This window comes from Electrophorus electricus, chromosome 2, assembly GCF_041902795.1.
Source record: "Electrophorus electricus isolate QZ-2024a chromosome 2, ASM4190279v1, whole genome shotgun sequence".
Lineage (NCBI taxonomy): Eukaryota > Metazoa > Chordata > Actinopteri > Gymnotiformes > Gymnotidae > Electrophorus > Electrophorus electricus.
The window spans coordinates 32488155-32509881 of record NC_137498.1 but is presented as its reverse complement, the minus strand read 5'-3'; the positions used below and the strand labels follow the sequence as shown (position 1 = coordinate 32509881).

General features: G+C 43.3%; 1 protein-coding gene across 3 annotated transcripts in view; it reads right to left on the bottom strand.

Annotated features, from left to right (window-relative positions):
• The window catches only part of sdk1a (sidekick cell adhesion molecule 1a), a 181967-nt gene that overhangs the window by 108469 nt on the left and 51771 nt on the right, over positions 1–21727 (bottom strand). The window lies entirely within an intron of this gene.

Genomic DNA, 21727 nt, shown 5'->3' with positions numbered 1-21727 from the left:
AAATTCATGCCCAAAGACAGTGAGACAGAGAGCTGCTCACATTTCCACCCCTTAAAGCTTGAATGTAAATAGCTATGTGAGGTTTAAGTGTGTGCCTATGCCATCTCCAGTGCCATCCCACAGCGCCCCGTGGTGCCCTGTGGTGCCCCGTGGTAACCAGCACCGCCACCCCACAGAGACCACCTCACTGTCCTTCTTGTTGACTCGAGCCACTGCTTTCATATGCACACCTGTGGGTCCACTGGTAGCCGCCCCCCTCCCGGCCCACGCACAAAAGTCAAGAGTTCAAAAACTTAAAAAAGGCTTGAATGCTACTTGAATCAAAAACACTCAGGGAGCATAAGGAAAGCTCTGTGAATATACCGATAAGGGTGCACTCAGTAATCACTTGCTAAATGCCAGCTTCCAGCCTACCAAATGCTGAACTCCTTGCGGTGGCCTGTACATATGGAAAAAGCAAGAGGAAACATGGCCTCAAAATCTAAACAGCACAATCAGGGTAAAAAAACCCAGCTTGTTTTCAATACACTGAGCACCTGCCGTCAGTAACAATGCATTTTTCATCAACCATATTTGCTCCTTGCTGGCAGCCGTTACCAGGGAGATTGCTTCAAGTTTCTCATAATGTGATCTTTATTGTACTTTGTTGTGAAGATGAGAGAAGGAAAGTCTTTCAGTGTAAATATTTCAGTTAATATCAGTCTCTTCTGTCTCAACCTTTCTCTCTCTCGTTCTGTCTCTCACACATGCACACTATCAGTTCAACGTGTCTATAATCACTCTGTGTTCCTAGACCTGTGCCCTCTGTGTCAGGAGTGTTTTGAAATGCCCTGTAGCTATATTGAAACGCATGCCACTGCAAAGTGCTGGGAGTAATTCTCTCTCAGTGAGTCCACCTGGCAAAAACCATCGCTACGCTCAGACCTTTTCAGCTGCAAGTCTAGTACAGGAAAGGCATATATTTACTCTGATGACTACTCGGAACGCAGCTAATTCCATCAGGCCTGGTAAACGAGTTACAAAGCCCCCTATTGTCTAAAGCTAAGTGCCTTTGTTGTGCTGACTGAAACGGAGAGGGAAGAAGTCCCAATGACAACATGCTGGTCTTGAGACACATTCTGTGCGATGTGCACTTGGAATAGATGCCATTGTGAAGGCCATCAAGCTCTCAAAAATTGTCACCCAGATCTGATTAAAGCGAGCACACAGGCACACATAAATATGAAGCAGGGGTGGGGGTAGGCTGTTGGCAGAAGGCAAGGCATAAAAAAAAAAAATGCTGTATCATCCCTTGAGGAAATGAAACGTTCTCTGTTGAGCAGGATCATGGATTCCAGAGCCTTCTTTAATATTCAGGACTGAATAGTACAAATAATATCTGTCATATCACTTGTATGTGCAGTACTGTTGCGACTTTTAACGAACAGTAGAGTTTAGAAGCCAGGAGAATTTTGACTCTCTTTCTTCAGGCTCTGCCTGTTGATGCCGCTCCTCCACACGGCTGGTGTCTGTTGGGTAGGGTAGCATGTGTGGGCGGTGCCTATCCACCCTGCCTATCTCATGCTCCTCCAGGTGTGCTCAGACAAGCCGTTACCGTCCATTTGTTTGTGTGCAAGCTATGCAGCACCGCTGCTCTTAGCATGCTGTGGCTTTCCTGCAGGCTGCTCTTTACCTCACCTACTCCTTTAGCCCCACCCCTGTCCACTCCTGCAAGAATGCAGAAGTCGAGCCAGGCATGGAAATTCCATTTGTGGGGATGATTATCAAAGATGAAATGGTGCAACAGGAAATGGGCTCCAGGTTTGGAGGACTCCCCATGCCCACCCTGTCCCCACCCTCATTTTGCTTTCCTTTGAATGGGACTCTAAAATCAAAAAAGCTGTTGGGCCTATCAAACAGCTATGACTCTGCCACTTGCACTGGGAGCCTTAGACTACAACCAATTAAGCTCTGTGCATCTACAAATACTCAGGCTGGATGTGGGACTGCCACATGCGATTTGCAGTGAGACAAATTTAGCTGGAAGCTTTACATACCCTTTCCCTGCCCCCAGATCACAAGAAGCAACATTGAATTCAGACCCTGTCTAATTAAGAGCCCTCTGCTGTCATTCATGGCTGCCGATAAGGTGAAAGCAGGATCCTGATGCTGGCTACCTTGCAGTCTAAATATGGGTTGAATTTTTGACTCTTAACTCAATTACCTCTAAAGGGGCTCTTGGGAGAGTTAGTCTGCGTTTCATCTGTCAGTCAGTCCGCCGTGTGGCCCACACATTTGCAGTGGGGGTGGGCAAAACCAGTGCATTACCATCTGTCTGGAGAGCTGACTGGAAATCAAAGAGGCCAGTAGCACTTTGAACCTGAGCGTACACCGCTTGGCAAGTTATGATATCTCATCAGCACATGAATCGAATACATTTGCGTAAAGCAAATATTCCAACGCACGCAGATGAGAAACACCAGCAAAGCATGTCAAAACTTTAATGCTGGACTAGCACTGGCAGAGTTCAAATGCACTCAAAAAGGTGCATTTTTAATTTATCAATGAATAATTGTGAATACAAGTTAAGGAAAAAAAATCTGACTATATCGCATTGGTGGCACTAAATGGAAGAATGTCTAAATAACTACAGGCAAATGCCTGGAAGAATCCTGTGTGATGTGAATTAAAATTCAATCACTAAGATGTCCACTCCTACTTAGATCAATGACTAATTGTGATTCGTTCCTGAACCAACAAACAAAAGAGTCCCATTCATTATGAATACCAATTAGAAGCCTTATCTTAAAGAACAGAAACTTTGGGGCTATTTAAAGTAAAGAACGGCACGACAGAGAGGCTGCTGTGCAGCGCATGTGGAGCAGGCCAGAGGGTTTGCAGCTTTTTCATTCCCTCCACCTTCTCTCTCCCTCTCATCCCCTCACCCTCACAATCCCTCTCAGAACCCACTCTCACCCTCACCCTCCCTCTCCCCCTCCCTCTCCCTCTCATCCCCTCACCCTCACCCTAGACACACCAGACAGTGGGCAATCAGACACGTCTGTGCATTACTGCAGCCAGGCTCTGCTTTGGCTGGACAGATGGGGACCATGAGGTGTGTCTGGACAGCGAGGGGCCCCTTGCCCCAAAGCTCTGTAGCAGCTGTTGTTCTCAAAGCCTTCTTTTCTGAAGGGGTGGGAAGGGTTTGTGTGTGTGTGTCTTTGTGTGTGGGAGGGGTTCTCGACAACTCTGACTTGCAGAGCATAAGCAGATGAGTCATGTGTAGTGTGAAGTGCACGACCCATTGCACAACACCTCTCCTACCAATTAATCCATCTGAAAACAGGCATGAGCTACACAAGAGGTGTCATACTGGATTTGCTGAAGAAGTGTTTTGATATTTTGGTGTTTATATTTCTGGCTAATTGGGGGAGGAGGAAAAAGGAGAACTGAGTGATGAGATGCTCTCTTCTGGAGAACACACATATGCTGGGTGCTGGCCAAGCATTAAGTGCTGGAATGGAGATCACCCTAATTGCATAACACCATACAGTGGCTGCTGGACTGGGAGCAGTTTTTGGACAGTAGGTATCTTTTTATCTTATCAGTAGAATTTGTGGAAATCAGCTGAGAGGGAATGTCACACTCTAGTGTAGAGAAAATATAGAAAAGGCATAAATGCACCTCAGGCAAAATGCACTATAGGAGGGGAAGTGTTATCATTAACCCCCGCTATCACTGTCATTCAATGTAAAAGAATCCAATTTACCACCACTCAATACTGCTTAAGAAATCTGCATTGTATGGCCTACTTGACTCATTTAGGAGAGACTCCAATTTAACAGTAGTGTTCTACAGTGCCCTCATTCCAGTGCCGTGTGCTACGATAATCAAAACAGCCGTCTCCCCCTCATTTCGTTCCTCTGTGCATGCGCAGTTCCAGTACATCCAGTGCTCGGCCATTCCAAGCCTGGAGTTAATAATGCAGGTGGCCCATGCCACAGCCTGGTGTTTGTTACGCAGGGCCTCTGACGGTCACTAGTGGACAGCCATGCCAGGCTCTCCCACCGGCCCTGTCTGCCCGAGGCACCATTCTGGCACGTGGCATGCTCCACAGTAAACATGCCTGCCAAGCCCCATTATATGTTCATACTGTTCTGTCTAACAGACAGTGATTGTTGGCTTCTTGGAGCCAAAACAAATACAATTAGAAGTAAAACTGATTTATGGATTTATTGGATGCCAGAGGTCATATAATAATTACACAAACAAAATGCATGTCCTGGCTCTCTAAAGCGACAAAACACTGGAGATGACAAACTGATATTGGTGTTTGTTTATTTTGTCTTCAGGAAAAAATAATTCTGGTTTGCAATATATTGAGGGCACACAATCAAACCCAGTAGTAATTCATAATGAGTGAGTGAACAGTCCTGAGACACAAAACCCCAAAATTAACAGTGATTACATAAATGTGTTGCTCTCAATGTTTCATGCCCCATGGATAATTTGAACAGCACGTGGCCATTGGTTATGTGATGTAATGGCTGTATTCATTACTTAGGAGTGCCTTGCAAAAAGTCTGTGCCACATTTCAGGCCTGTCTTAGCCCATTTTGTCCTTTAAAAGAATAATTAGAGGCCAGTAAAATGGAATTAAGCTGCCATCAATCACCTTGCATAAGAACATGGCTCGGGTGAGGCTATTATGTCTCTGATCATATGCAGTACTGCACAGGCACGAAAGGTTATTTAGAGATGGAAGTACTTATCCTTCCAAATGTCTGTCGGAGCTATAACAGCATGTTTTTCCCAGGGTGTTAGGGAATGGGCATCGCATTCGATCAGTGATAAGCAAGCTGATATTGGTTCTCTTGTTTCCACAACGACATAGCCTTAATGTGTGGTATGGTGGCCGAGTTTAAAAGGTGTTCATCCCAGGCCTCATCCCCTTGGTCTATGCAGAGGACAGCTCTTCTCTGCTGGGTAAACAAACTCATAACCCTCTCCCAACAAGGCACCATGTCCACTGCCATCACCAGGTGCATAAATGACAGCTTTCATGGCTCAGATGGGCCTAGTGCCTCCACGGCATTTGAGTCTCTCTGAAGCTTGTGTGGTGTTCTGGGTCCAGGGCCCAGTAATGGAGTGATAAGACATGACTGCTGCCACAGTGGAGAGGAGCGCTTTGGCTAACCAGCTTCACCTAATATCCTACAGAGTAGATATGGGTAATGAACGGTGTGGGAATTGGCCCTGCGAAGGCAGTCTCCTCAGACAATGGACAGCAGAAGGGAAAGTTCAGGGGGAATTTTAGGCATTAGCGTGCCCTATCCCACTAAGCTTTGGCAGCAGTCTACCTAGCGCTCACAGCAGCAGGAAGATTTTCCATCAATCTCTTGGGGGGAAAAAATGTTTTAGAGGACTCTTTCAGGTTGCCGACAGTGAAAACTGTGTCTGGATGGGAGCTGGTGGTAGTGGTAGGGTGGTGGTGGTGTAGGTGGAGTAACGCAGGAGGTATTAAAAGAAGCAGAAGCATCATAAGCCTGCACCCTTGACAGTTTGGAAAGGATGTGAGGTGTGGGCTCTGCTAGGGTAGGGAGAGAGAGAGCACACATGCATATGGCACAGCTTGCTCCTGCTGAGGACAGGCTGCTGCCTGTCTTCCTCTACCTGCACATGCCTGTGTGACATCTAGCAAGAGAGAATTCACCTGAGCAGAGGCTGTATTCTCCCTAATTCACATAGCGTTTTGGAACAGCAATTTTGGAACAGCTGTGCAAACTATAGTGCAAAAGCAATGCAGTACTGAAAAGTAACTACAAAGGAAACTGTAATAATAGTGTAAACAAAAAATATACTTAGAATGTGCCTATTCAATTAAAACTATATCATAAATGGCAAAAAGGCAGATTGAGTGACTGAGACCTGGAGCTGTGGTGATACCAGGATTGGGGCTTCTACAACTCTGTTTATGAGTGATGGAATGCAGTCCTTCCACCTGTCACTGAGGTGCATATCTCTGTAAAGCAGTTGTTCAGGAACATGGCCTTTGAAGATGTAGGCAGGACCATAACAGTCTTTTAGTTGAAACTTTGTGCTGAAAATGGGCTTCTCTGTTGTGCATAAGTGACAGAGATGCTGAGGTGGATACTTAAAGTTCAGAAAGAAAAAGCATTTTGTTACAACTGGCTGGATTTTCTACTTAGCTCAAGACAGCAGGTACAATGAATTAGTGAAAGGACTTTTACTTTTTGAAACGAACTTACAAACCTTTGAAGGGATGTTAGGTAGGGTAACGTAAATAAGCAATGTTATGTGAGCTTTGTAAGTAATGGTATGTTAGATACCAATTCTTCTTCGAGAATGGGAGTGTTTATATGGCTCCTCTGGGAAGAGCAGTAAAAAAAAAAGCTCTGGTTCCAAGCTGATAGGGATTATAGTTGGCTTCTGTGGCCTACAGTATTCTAGCTTCCAGTGACTTATAACAACAGGGGGTCATAACCACCACCAAACTGAAAGATCAATAGCTTGTGTTAGCAACTGTGTGAACATGTCCTGCAGACCTCTGGAAGCAAAGAATCATGCCAAGATGACAAACAGCATGGACATCAGAGTGTTTCTCCAAACCTGAGGCAAAAGACAGACACACTGGGCCATTCTATCATCCTTTCAGATATGGTAAAGAATAAGACTACACAAAGGGCTCTAAAAGCACTAAAACAAACCTGAGATGTCATTTCCTGAGACGTTTTTATTAGCATTCTTTGTAAGAGCAGTATTTCTACAATGATATATACAGTGTGACAATTCATACTGCAGTAGTCTCTTCAATAAAAATAGTTCCCTCATATGTAGCAGAAAAATAGATATTACAAAGAATTTAAAATACAATTTCTTTTATATATTTATTGTTCATCATTTCTTTTGCACTACTCTTAGTAATCATTTTGGTCTGTCACTTGAAGGAGAGTATTTGGGATTTCTTGTCTTGTGGATTGATTTAGATGTGGCAGCTCATTTTATCTTGTCATCCACTTATTCATCAGGGTTGATAAAGCTGCTTCCTTTCATTCATTACTTAGATTTGACCCATCAAAACCTGCATGCAAGTCCACTTTGCAGTTCAATCTACTATTTGGAGTGGCGTGAAAGAAAAGGTTATCTGTCTATGCCTGGCTAGGACAAGCAAGAGAAAGATGGAGGATTCTTTGACCTTCGACTGCTCCATTGTCACACAAAGAAGGTTCCCTGGCTAACCCAGAGCACACCAGCTAAAAATTTCAAAATTATGAGATTGCAAGGAGGAGTGTGTAAGTATGACAGGGCTTGCATGAAAGAACAACCTTCATTTTTTATTTTCTTTCAGAAAAGGGAGCAATATGGATCTTTGGCCCGATGAGGAGAGCTATGGATTTATTTTATGAATGCAAAAATTAAAAAATATTTAAATTGATTACTACATCCAGACAACTGGGACACTTAGAAAAAGGCTTTAGATATTTATCACAAGGCTTTCTTGTAGATACTGGAACAAAGAAATAAGTGTGACTTTGTTCGGCATGATGGTGGACCCAGTGGTCATATGGAAAAACTCACACAGTATTGTACGCAGGACTCCAGGAGTGTGAACAGACCACAGAAACCACGGAATTCATCACACAACTGTGAAACTTTCCTCACCACATACACTACGCATCCACCTTGGGAATTCACTTACTGACTGGCAAAAGTGAGTGGTCTTCAGAAGCAGCAAGAGTACAACAAAGTCATCAGGGATGGAACTCAGCCTTGAGCTATAAACTGGCTGGGATAGCAGTCTTTGTCTGAGTTCCCTGTCGTGCTATTTGGAGCCTGTAAATCCACAGCAAACAGCAGAGTACAGATTGCTGTCTTGCTGCGGTACCTGTCTCAGGGCTGGCAGACGGCACGAAGGTCAGGACTCTAAATCATTCTCACACTCTTTGCGTGGCCAGAGTGGGGGGTGGCTCCTCAGCCGTGATCACCTCTGCTGCTCACTTTCCACATGCTCCACCCTCAGCACACGGGGTGGATAATCCAGAGCGTTCTTATGCACATGCAATCAGCTGGAGGACGTCGCCCACTGTGCGGGCACCTTTGGGGTCCACAGCTGAGGAGGCGGGAGAGAGTCCGGCGGGTAAGTGGGAGTGCGGCAGGGCTGTTGCAGTCACGCTGGAAGACAGCGGGGGGTAATGACTGCAGCCCACAGGGCACTCGATCTGCTGTGTTTGCCCTCACACGGAGAGCAGGAGCTGTTAAAACAGGAGGAGGAGGCACAGTCGGGAATCTCATTTTCCTGATAGACATAAGCGCAGCTGTGGAGGCCCCACGTCAGGCTGCATCAGCATAACGGCGCTGCCTGCCAGCTGCCCAGCGGGTTATGGATAGCACCTCGAAACGATGTGAGCTTCTCACCCTGCTGGGGGTGACTTTACACCGGGCAAGGAGGGCACAGAAACAATGTTAATACTCAATTTTACTAAAATAACAGGGCATAGCATGCTTGGGAGAGCTGCATATTCATTCACACTTGGCTAATTAATTACCCAGGCTCTCCACAGTACAGCATGGGAGAGACACAAGGCAACACAGCTCCTAATTGTCCTCTGTGGATGTCGGAGGGCTGACTGACTATGACTGAACACATCAGGATCAGAGGGAAAATAGCAGGAACAAAAGCCTCTCTATTACACAAGCCTATTCAGCCATCCCCCTGTTCCTGCCTATGAACACAGGAGATCACTTCACTCCTCTGCTACCAGGGCAAATAGCTGTAATTGGGATAAAATTATTTCAACCAAAAAAAAAAAGAAGATCTTTCACCTCGTATGTTTTGAGTGCTTACCAGTGCATTTGACTCTTTGAAGTATAAAATTCAGAATTAAAAGAAAACAGAGACTACAGGCATAGGTGAGGAGCACATAGGACACACTGTGGTGAGGAGGGGAGGGGGCTAAACTGAGGGCGTGGCCCCAGGATGGGATTATTCTGCGATATTCCATTAGCGGAATTGGACATGTTAAATTACAGACAGGAAATTGTACCAGTTATTGGACAGCTTCTTTTACTCAAAACGTAATCAAGATCTTACAGTTGATTTTAAAAAGGACATTTTTAGAATGCATAAGATTGGATGACTCAGGAGAGTTAACTGCACAGGAATGCATAGAAACCCATATGACCTGTTTTTATACACTACCCAACATATCAAGAGGATCTTAAACTCTCCACCTAATTGGATATTGGGTGTTTCAGGTCAATTGACTAAATGCTTTAAAGCATGAGGTTATCCACAGGCACAGTTAGATTGTGCTAAACAGAGTGATTTCATTAAGATCCTATACATCAGATTCTTCTAAGATATAAAATAATTTTCTGTGTCATGCCCCCTTACATATAGTCTTGAAAGCAACCATCTTAATTATTCAGCAGCAGAGGCATATTTTACAAACTGCCCCTAAGCTTTCAAAAATGTTCAGCAAGTCCAATCTTTCTTCATTTAGGAGAGTGTAGAGTTTAAAAGATTGGTACACGCTGCCTCTTAACTTAAGAAAAATCCAACACTTCCAGTCACTCTGGGTATATTTCAAATAGTGGCCCACTGGAATATTTGGGCATACTTCAAATACTGGCCCACATATTTATGTATGTGTGTAGATGGCATTTCTTCTATTGGGTCTTTGTCTGTGTTATTTTTTGATCACGTGAGAGTCATATGACTATGGTTATTTAAAGCAACACCTGTATGCATTAATTTTGCATGCTGTTGAGGACAGCATGAGCTGAAACATGTCCTCGTTACAATAAATAAAGAAAATGATTTAAGCAGTAATAACCTCTTACTGATTTGTTTGTTGGGTGTGGGCATTGGTATAATTATTGACACAAAGGAACAAAAAAAGCTCAGAGCTGGTATCAACTGTTGGATCAAGTGTTGGACCAAGAAGGACAGAGAGGAGGGTTTATTTTAAATTCCCTTTGAATGCAAGGATTACCCAATAACAAAGCGATTGCCCTCTGGCAAATGGTTTGAAATTCCCATGACAAAGCACAAAAGATCTCCGTAAGACAGGTCTTGTCAATGGTTAGTGACTAGGAAATGAGTTAGCAAGAAGGCGATGAAAAATCAGACACGAGGTTGTAAATCTCCCGGAGCAGCATGTTTAAAGAGCTAACCTGCTGTTTAGTGTTGTATATGCATGTGAATACATAATTTTACTATTAGAAGGAGGCGGCTGTATCAAGAAATCCAAAGGTCTCATAAGTAGTGCTTTGGGTTTTTAACTGTCAAAAGGACCATTTTCAATTTCATTTACATTAAGGGTAGGAGGTACAAGTTCAAATCAGATCACCACCGCTCTATTAAAGCAGTGAAGTTATCCCCATTCATAATTAACCCCAGAAGCAGAGGGGTCATTATTAACCCCAGAAGAAGAGGGTTCATTATGTCTGTCTCCTTAACGAGCCTGCTAATTTGCCAGCGTCTTCTTGGTTCAACACTCCACTGGTGCAGCCAGAGCCTTACGCTACGTGATCCTATATCTTGCCTCCAACACTAAAGCACCTCACCTCACCTGCTGCTACAGAGCCTTGACCAAGAGAAAAAAAACCCAAAACAAAACTGAAAAAAGAAATAAAATAAAAACACTATAAAAATGAAAAGAAAAAAAGGAGAATTACTTGTGCTGGCTGACAGAATTACTGACTCAGTTCAATCAATAGCTGGCTGCCTTTCTGTCAGAGAAGAGTTATTGCTGCAGTTCTTCGATGTAGGATGCATATGCTTGTCATATTTCCCAAGAAAACAGTACAGATCACACAATGCAGTTCCAAAATGTACTGAAGCCCCTCCCCCAAACCCCCACACATCCACCCCACCCAAACCCCCGCACATATCACTACACCCCTATTATTATTATATAAATATTATAGATATTATTAATATATTATAAAGATATTATATTATAGAAATATTATTAATCACTAAAATTTTAAATATATACACAGACTGACCACTTTGTTAGAAACACCTGCTCTTTTATTGAAACTTCCTTGCATGGAAATTAGACACCTAACTCCAGAATGCAACATAAAATCAGGTGAGCAAGTTTTACATGGATCAGTTTCAGTGTGAATTCACATTAGAATGGGAAAATTTGAGCAATCTCAGCAACTTTAAATGAGGCATGGTCATTGGTGGTAGATTAGCCTGGGCCAGTATTTCTAAAAGTGCCAGTTTTGTGGGCTTTTCTTATGCAATGGTGTTGAGAGAATACCAAGAATAGTGAGGAAAACTTATGTGGATATAAACAGCTTGTTGACCAAAGCAGGATATCAAGAATCATTCTGATGAACAAGCTGTGCACAGTAAAGCAAATTGCAGTCACATACAATTTTGATGCATACAACTAATGTGTTCGAATGCACAGCTCATAGTTTCTTAGCACAGATGGCCTGTAACAGTGGATGACCAGTTCGAGTGCCACTGCTGTCAAAGGAAAACAGAAAGGCAAGACTCCAGTGGAAGAAAATGGATCCCTGAGCAGTGGAAAAACAGCACCAGGACAGATGAATCCTGATTTCTGTTGCACCATGTTGATGGCAGGGTTAGAATTTGGAGCAAGCAGCTTGAATCAATGAGCCCTTTCTGTCAGATGTAAACCGTTCAGGCTAGTGGAGGTGGAGTAATGTTTTCTTTGCATACGCTGGGTCCTCTGATAGCCATGGATGGATGTTTGGACAGTAGTGCTTCTTGACAACTGTTAACCCTATGGCAGAAGGATACTTTCTGCAGGGCAGTGCACCATGCCCTAAGCGTTGTATAATCATAATCATAATGTTCTAGGAACATTACAGCGAATTTTCTTTGCTTCCCTGGCCCTCAATAGTCCCTAGATCTCAATCCTATAGAGCATATCTGGGGTGAGTTGGAATGGCCTGTTCACAGCATGTCAGTACCGACATCTAATCTGTGGCAACTATGAGAAGCTATCCTGTCTGCATGGGTCAAGTTTCCTGAAGAACTATTTCAACATCTAATGGAATCTTTGCAAGGACGAATTGCTGTGGTTCTGAAGGCCAAAGGAGGTCTAAAGGAGGTCTCTAATAAAGTGACCATTCAATGTTCAAAAGATGCTATTTCTCTGAAAACTGTGTACTTCACTGCAATTTTGAATATATATATTCAGTTGATTTTAAAAAGGACATTCAGTGTGTATGTGTGTGTGTGTCTGTGTGTTCAAATACACGTATAATTACACACACGCACGCACACACACGCACACACAATCTACTGGAGTGGAGCCATTCCTACAGCTTTGCGGTCAGAGCTCCAAGTGTTCCTATAACCTTACACATTGTCTCACTTTGTTCTTTCAGTCCCTCCTGATTTTCCAGTTTTTCATATTCTTTCCTTTGAATGTTTCTTATGGAAATCTTTTTAGGATCTTTAATGCTGCTATATCTATTACCACTGCTGTTTTCTGCATTTTATCTACTATCACAATGTCTGGTTGGTACACCACTATTTTTATCTGTTTGAATCTGGACATCCCACAGGATCTTAGCTTTGTTCATCTCTCCACGGTTCCTCCCATTTGGACTTGGGGGTGCATTGCTGTATATGGATATGGTTGGATAACATGGCGCAATAACGTGCATATTTCACAACTCTATACACACACACACACACCGCTTATAAAATGCTTCTGAAATTTCATCTCCTAGAGCTTCTGAAGCACTTTATTTGCACAGCTGATAAAGAACCTCTGCTGGATACATTGTTTTTCTGAAAACCTTTTGATCTGCAATCTACATCTTTAACCACAGACTAGCCACAGTAACCACATGACTTATCTTCTTCCTATTAACCCATTCAGGATAAACAAACCCTGCTGAATGCATTCTAATTAGTAGTCCGTGCAACAATTCATCAGTGCTGGGCTCATAAGCACAGGTGTGGAGGGCTTTCTAGCCTCTTAGCTTTTAGTGAAATGAACCTGCTCTGCTCTGAGACAACGGCACATAGCCACCTACTCCTAATCCACTGCAGCATAGCGAAACAGCTCGTGTAAACACTGTGTACGTCTTAAATCCATCTACCCTTAAGCTCTGCAAACCTGCCTTTCTGCCCAAACGTCTGATCAGGGTTGCTCTGTCTGCAGATTTCCAGTGTGGCACTGTCATGACAACAGTGTCATGTCACTTATCGACCTCACCTGAGAGCACTTGCAGTCCAGCCTAAGAGTAACCTCAGGGGGCAGAGCCACACCACTGGCTGGAGTGGTCAGAGTGCATGTAATGGTTTGTCTGGAAATGCCTGGTTGGATGTTACAGGTTATTTACATGCTGCCATGGTGCGGTTGGGGTGCCTTCCCAATGGCCATGTTGATGTGCAAAGATGCATTGGGGTCTGGGCCTGAACCATTCCATACACTCCATTTCCTTCCCACTGCTACAATGTGAATAGAAGGGCACTCACACTACTGACCTCCACAGACTTTGACTACAGACACCAGCAGGGAAACCATACCCATATGAAGTACAGGGAAATTATGGACTATGAAAAGAGCCTGTTGTTTAAGCAGAAGCTTTTCAATTAGGCATTAAGCATTGACCTTGTGGAGTGTGTGTGTGTGTGGGGGGGGTCATGGGGCAGGTGAGGCAGGAAGGCAGGAAGGCTCAATACACTAGTTGTGCCTACCAGTCACAAGCCCTCTCAGTTTCACTGCTCACTAAATATGTTCAAAGCCTTGTTTTCTTCTGTATTAAAGTATTGAATTGAGTGGTCCAGTGCCCAATCCATAACTGAACTGCAATGTTTCATCCCATAGTCTGCTGTCTGAGTTAGAGGAACTGTTAACCATCCATCTCCTCAGGAACAGTGCTAGTCGATGTAGCTAAACAGAACTCAAGTGATTGAGAGACTGAGAGGCAAAGGAGCAAAAGACACACACGCACACACACGGTGTATCTCTAATATATATATATATATATATATATATATATATATACATATATATTCTTCTTTCACCAGACCTAAATGACCTTATTCCGTTGAGACCAGTTGGTTGTGATGCTCTGAATGCAGTCTGAAAAAGTAAGTAAAAATGGGCTTCATATTCTGCCCAGAGAGAGCTGTCATCTTTCATGACAATTCCAGCCTGGCACTAGTAGAATTGCATGGGAAATGAGAGCCAAGTCTCAGGACAATGCTCTCACCTTGAGGAGGTTTTCATTTGTAGGAAGTATTGAATTATTGTCAGTAATGGGGGTTGGAGGTCTTAGGAGTTTGTGTTTCAGCTTGACTAGAATCTGCTCCCACAGAGCAAGAAAAAGCAGGCATACTAAAACTCACACTATAAATATAAAGTTATAAACCCCTAATGCTCGATTGAGTTCCATTTAATTCATAATGATCTGTTTCACAATACATACCCTGCTGCACACGGACATGTTACATTGTGTAACTGAGGAAAAAACTGAATCAGTCCCCTTGGAAACACTAACAGCGTGGTGCAGCACCATCTATTATGTGTGGCAATAGTTAGATGAGTGATAACACAGTCATGTCTCTTGCTTTATAATGCTAAAGTAGGAAATTGCACTGGTACTTGTACTGACTGTAACAGTGATTACAATGGCCTTTCTAGACAAGGGCCGAGGGGACAAGCGCCCCTGGGATATCAAGCCTAACCCCATGGGGCCCCCTAGTTGAGGATGGAGCTAGTATTACACATAACCTGATCCCTTTTGCAAACACATGAAGAGGCACACCTAAGGAAAAACACATTTTCTACTTAGACGGATGCATTAAAAATCAGACTGACCAATAAGCTCACCGTCACCATTGTTCCAATCCAAATAAATGAGTATCAGGGCAGCAGAACAACTCATCATCCTTGTAATAGAGCCCAAAACCTTATATGACAAGCAGCAAACTGACTATAAAAATGCAGAAGTTCACAAAAATATAAGGGGAATACAGGAATCCTATTGTCCATGGTGAGTACCTTTGTACAACACAGCCAGTGTCTGTAGTTTTTTGTTTATCTAAGAGTATCTTCCTTTGTTCATTCCTTGGAAGAACTACAAACTGTTAGCTTGGTAATTATTTAACTGAATGAAAATCCCACTTGTTTATATTTTTCTTTGATTTTCTGTTTGTTTTTTGTTTAGTTAATGATGGCAAATATGGAAAAATCGCCATGATACATTTACATATTAATGAAAAAAAGTGTTAAAAAACACATCAGACTTTCCACTTCATTCCAATGGTGGTGTAGGCTAGCACAAATAAAATGCTGTATGATGTAGAGCATTGACTTAATGCTTGAAATGCATTGATTAATATAGCTTAATCAGAGAACAATAGGGTAGAAAGGTATAAATTAACAGGCCTCTCTAATGGAGGCCTGACCCACCCAATTCAAATGGTCTAGAGTCACCACTGAGCTGTAATACATGAAAAGGTCCCTTACACACAGCAGGACACTGCTCTAAGAGCAGCTGGCGAATTTCATCCATTAAATTAGAATAGAAAATCTTTGTTTTCCCATTATGCAGCAGACTTTGAACAAAATACAAGTAACGCAACCGAGTGAACAGATGAACCCTGGGGCATGTGGCTGTTGCACCATGCGTTGCGAGATGGGTCTTTTGCCCCGTGCACATCTACCCTCTGCAGTCATTATACTGAAACCTTCATTTCACATGTATAATTCACCTTGTCCTTGTGTGGGCGACAGTAATCCTAAGCCAATCACAAACTAAGTAAAGCCTGTACTGGTAACACAATTGCTTTGCCTTTGCTGGTCAAGATCACCCAAGGCCAGTATCTGTCAGCCCTTGTCAGTCATTCTCCCTTTGCTTTTCATAAGCTGTAGAAAGCCTTGTTCTTTGCTGTAGATCTGTATGCAGCCCACATTAACTTTGAATGAAACATCTTAATCAATGCCCCTTCCTGCTGAAGACACTGCTGCTCTCTGGCCAGTGAGACCATCAATTGGAAAAAATGAGTTGGAAATATATCATAGAAACTATAATAAGTGACACTGACAAGAAAATATGCCATCTACTACCACACCGCTACACTTTTATTTGAGGCTGGTGAGTGTCTTATTTTTTTCTGACTCATGGGTTTTTAACTCTCATGCCTCGCAAATGTAACATAAAGAGCCTTATATAAAATCAATAGCATAGGAGATGGTCTTTCTCTCCGCAGCCTTAGCATGAGGCTGCAGAGTGAGGGAACAGTTTCTGCACGAAGACGCACTTCATCCCCACATCTTTCTTGCTCACATGTAAGCCCTCGCTAATTTGCACTCCAGTTCAAGCCTGCTCGACGACAGCCAGGGAAAAAGATTCCCACTGATGTTTTTTTTTCCCTACCACCCCAATGTTTAACTAACGCATCAAAAGCACTGTTTCACCTTTCAATTCATGACTTGTTTTGCTTTAAATACAAGTAAAAAAAAAAAAAACTTACAGGGTGAACAGAAGCTGCCCTAGCATGATGTAAGATGGAGGTTGGACTTTTGTAGACCTTTTCTTTTCTGTCAATCCTGATTGAAGGCTTCGCACGACGACAAGAGAATGGCAGGCTTGTTCCTGTGGAGCTAAATTCTAGAGCTGGTGCTTTAGAGTGATGGGAGTACTGGCTGTTCGTCATTAACATGAGGGCATAAACCTGATCATGGCAAAGAAGCCCACACGAACCCTGTGGGTCTTAATAAGGAATCACAGCAAGAGTGCCTCAAGCTAAACACCATTTCTGAGACACATCAAAGTCTTCCCCTTGGGAGCAGTCGCGCAAATAACCTCAGGCTTCGAAAAAAGGAAACAAAGACGCACGGCCGTTCATACAAAATGTGGGCCCAGGCACCAGTGTGAAGAATGACAGACATATCGTTATGGAATTTCTATACTAATCCATACAGATCACGTAAATGAACAGCAAGGGGCTGTGCTGTTTTGCCTGCAGGACGGTCACGTCAAGGGGGCGCGGGGGAACAGTACCAGATGTGACACAGACAAAACCGTTTAAGTTCGATCGCTTGTCATTCAGCACACAAAGGGAGCTGACAAGAAAACTGGAACTCAGAATAATGGTGCTGCATTTGACAATAAATGCACTCAAATACCCACCATGTAGTTACATTATAAACATAGTGCTTGTGCACAGACACACACCTCTCTGTCATGAAAAGTGAAATGTGAGTTGTCAGTACGTGATGTGCAACTTTATCAAGAACTCTTAAAAACATCACCTTTAAATGCCTTTTGTCACATTATATGCTGTTCTGCTGAAGAGGTAAAGGCGAGATAAAAACACCCAGTTGACCCAGTTGACTCACTGATTCATTTTATCTGTGCTTCCTTCTGGCTAAAAATAATAATAATAAAAAAAAAAAAACAGGTCCCCTGGTCAATACAGGTCAATATGAAGCCGTGTGTATATTTTCTTTTAATCAGGACTTGAAATGTTGTGTCACGCACAATAAACAATTTCAATCAGCCACAACAGTGAACCCATTCAGAAGATTACATTATGATTGGTTGGTCCCCAAGCTCCGCCTGTTGACAGAAATGTGGTACCTTGCAATAACTCACGGTCAATGGTGGTAGAAACAGTCTGTCTAAGGAAGGTGCACAGTTACACCTGCAATATGCTGCCGCTCTCAGTCAGCCATGACAAATACGAGGCAAGGCTATACCCTCTTGCAGTGGCTGCGCTCCGGAGTAAGTATGAAACAAACAAACCGTATCCCGGCACTTTATCTGCAGAGAGAATGAGGGGGCATTAAGGCCACCCATATAGCGGCTCTGATCTGCAGAACAAGCCTCTGCATGTCAGGGTGGCTGCAGGGACGTGATCAGAACTGGTGCAACCATTTCAATGGCTTGGGGAATCAAGCGATGTGGAAGTATTCGTGGATTGCTTGTGCTGACAGCCTCATTCACGAGTGTTTGCTGGTTACAGACACCTGAGAAAATGTAACAGCTGGAATCTGTCCATCACTGTCGGCATCTACGGTTATGTGCCAATGATAGAAAAACTTAATTAACTGGTGTTAATTAGTGAATGCCCTAGAGTTAAACTTTTCTAATTATGTAATTGATTACTGCATGGAATTGTGAGGTCAATATTCCTGGCAGCACTGTGTTCAAGTGGCTATTCTAATTCCACAAGGTTGTAAGGATGGTTGTAGGGAGAGGGAAATAAGAGAAACTGAAATACACAAAAGCCTCATTTAGCTTAGAATATGAAGAGAAGACCATTTTCATTTAGGTTAGAGTATGAATGCTATTTTCTAATCTGCTGCAGAAGACTGCTCCCTACTCAATGCCAGACAAATTCTGCTCCTACAAAGCATAAGCAGAACTCCGTCCAAGGTGACAGCACGCCCATGTTCAGTATGTAAGCCAACAGCTGCACTAATATCTGTCTAATAAACTGATCCTGTGATAAATAACCCAAATCAATTCCATTAAACCACTGAAGGAATGAGATGGTTATCAGACAGGATCTTTCTTATTGAGATTGAAGAAGGGTAATAATCTTGCCAGGGATGATTCTTCTCATTATTCCACTCAGCTAAAATGGCGAGCAGTATATGTGCACTGTCAGGTATTAAACATGACCTGCAATTTCGGGAGCCAGGGACGTGGGACTGCACAGAATAATGGAATGAATGGATAAGATTTTTATTGCCGACAGCTCAAAATAAGCTGTTATGGATATGTTTGAAAAGCAATTTGCTTTCATCATAGGTATCCTCCACCATAATCATATTGCGACAGGAAGAGAACGAGATAGGCTGGATTAGTCACACTTGTGTCAGTTCAAGACTGATTACTTGATTGATTTGGCCTATAACCCCCAATCATGTATTTCATTCTCTGATAAAGCATGGGGGGCAAAATGACAGTACCCTACAATTACCATTATCACCCACTGCTGCCGTGGCAGCCAACCAAATGAACTGCCTTGCAGCTTTTTACTGTAGATGTCCAAATGCCTTTGCATGACATAGCTCAGATAATGCTGAAATTTCTAATTACTTCTGTCATCTTTGTATTTTTTTTTCTTTATTGCAGCTGTTTCTATTACTGTCCTATGTGTGTTAGACTCTGGCTGGAACCATCCACTGTCAGTAAAGTTCCTGACTATCTGCCAGGAGAGTCGCAAAGAAATAGGGCACAACAGTGTCAAATGAGGATTTAAAAATGGCTCCTCTCCTTTTTAAGCCCACTTTATCTGATTTATGGGACAGCAGAATTCAGCTTTGTCTTCAGCTTTCGCCCAGCAGGATTCATTTCTTTCACACATAACAGCACATAACAATACATGTTAACACATAACAACACTAATTAGCAGTCTCATGAAATAGAATACCTGTTACAAAGCATAGACACTGTTTGAGTGGGTGAAAGGCACAAGTCTTATCAAACATAACACTTGGTAAACAGTGAAACATACTGATGAATTCTTGGTAAACATGCTTTGCCCCTTACAGTTCCCATGGTACTCTGTTTCATGACTTGAATCTTTTGGATCATTTTTGCTGGCCTACAGGACTTCCTTCACCAAAGTGATGTTTATTAATTATTCATACGAGAATAAACGCCACTGAAATGACAACAACGTCAGCCAGGCATGTCTGCTTTTTTCACCCCCATTTTATTCTTAGCAGTCAATAAATTACTTGCTGTCATTCCTGGGCATCTATCACTGCTGTCACCAACCATGTAAACGAAGCCACTGTGCAGGCAGCAAGGTCGCTTAACCGGCGGCCTTCAGGCAGGAAAAACAAAGCTCATGATGTGCTGCTGCTTTCCTGAGAAGTGGGCCAGCCATTCCTGCTGTGACAAGACAGCGCCATGCGACAGATTGGAGGAAAAACCTTTGAGGGGTCATGCCTTCCGTCTTTCCGGCATGCGAAGGCGTCTGCTTGGATGTGATCAGAGGGGCATTCGAGTCCCCTTGCTGGAGATGAGAGTGTCTCAGTGACAGGCATGGAGGAAGCTGCCTACGTAATGGATGATCTGAACTGTCACCTCCACATGACTGACATGGGGGGGGGGTTGCGGACTGCCGACGGGCGGGGGGCAGACTGCCGAGCCTCGGCCAGGCTCTCTGGGACAGATCCACATCCTCTTAGGCAAGAATTGAGGACCTCATCTACTCCAGAGAAAGGATGGAGGAGCTCACATATTTTGATAACCAGAATCTGAGGGGGCAAGCAGTGAGCAGGCTGCACTGTAACCATGGGGCAAAGACCCTACATAAACTACATAATGCATTGACCTCATAGAGGTAAAATAAGCCCTTCAACGGGCATGCTATCACATGCACAATAGGAATCCATTGCTTATGTTTTCCATGGAGATAATTTAAACATAACAGTGGCTTTGCACTACTGTGAAAAGACCTGGGGACCTTCCACTGGGCATCATGACTCCTCAAACTAAAGACCCTGCAAAAGTATGATCAGGACTGCATCCTGAAACATGCGGAGACTAGCAGTGGGGTCAACCCTGGTGTGATGCATATTACAGGTCTAGTGCTGGAAGGTGCAAATAGAAACCACTCAAACAAATTAACCCCAGTGCTTCAGTGCAAGCCATGCATTACATGCAGTTAATTTTCCCTGTGAAATTGGAATAAGCCTCAGATCAGTTCCATATATTACCAGTCAATTCTTTCATTGAAGGCTTACCCGTGCTGTCCGTTATTTTGGCACTGACTGCAGCGTGTAAGTGTCTGGTTAGTGCTATGTCAGCTTCTGCTGGATTTCTGTCAGAGCACACTGGAGCTCTTAATTGAATACTGTATTACGGCTGTACTCCACATTGGGTGCCCCATGACACCGGCGCTCGAGGGGGGCCAAGACACAACCCTTCTTTCCAGCCTCATTAATTACTACATCAGAGTGCCGCCAATCACTCCTGCTCTCAAGGAGCTCTCTTAGAAGCTCATGGCAAAAAATTGTACTGAGCAGGATCATGGAGATGGCAGTTTAAAACCCAGGGGTGGGAGAGTTTTTCCCCCTCCCTCCACATGAAGGCAAAGCAATGATAAGAGCATACCAGAAGAGGACAGGGAACAGTGGTGACTCAAGCCATTTCCTGACAGTTGCTTTCCTCTGTGTTTTCAACCTCCAAGATGTAACCTTGTGTTTTCAATCTCTCAGCCACAATGGCAGCCCAAAAAAGAGAAGTGTGAAAAGCTCACAGGTAAGAAGCTGTGAAACTGAGTGCATGGATGGTCTGGAACAACCCCCATTGGCCCTCATCTTAGACACACCTCTACAGGGACAGATGACTTTATCATATTGAAGAGCACATCTGGACAGTGGCAAGGCACAGAGCAGAGTACCAGAACTAATATGAATTAGAAAAGCTCACCACTCAAAAGAGCTGGTGGTATGAGTAGGGGTCTGATGAGCAAACTTACTAGACTTACTATTTTTTAACAGCACCACCAAGCTACTCTTGGAAGAGCAGAACATGCTGTTTCTCATGGGGAATAAGAATGGCACACAATAGCTCGCTACACCAGGCTGCCTGCCCTGCACCTACCGGCACTTAAGATAAGCATGCTTCTTCAAAATATACCCTACTTTACCAATCAGTGCTGAGACCTGTTCACTTTTCTAGACATAAATATACATATACACACACCCACATGAAGATGTGTGCAGATATATAATTTATTAAAAAAAATA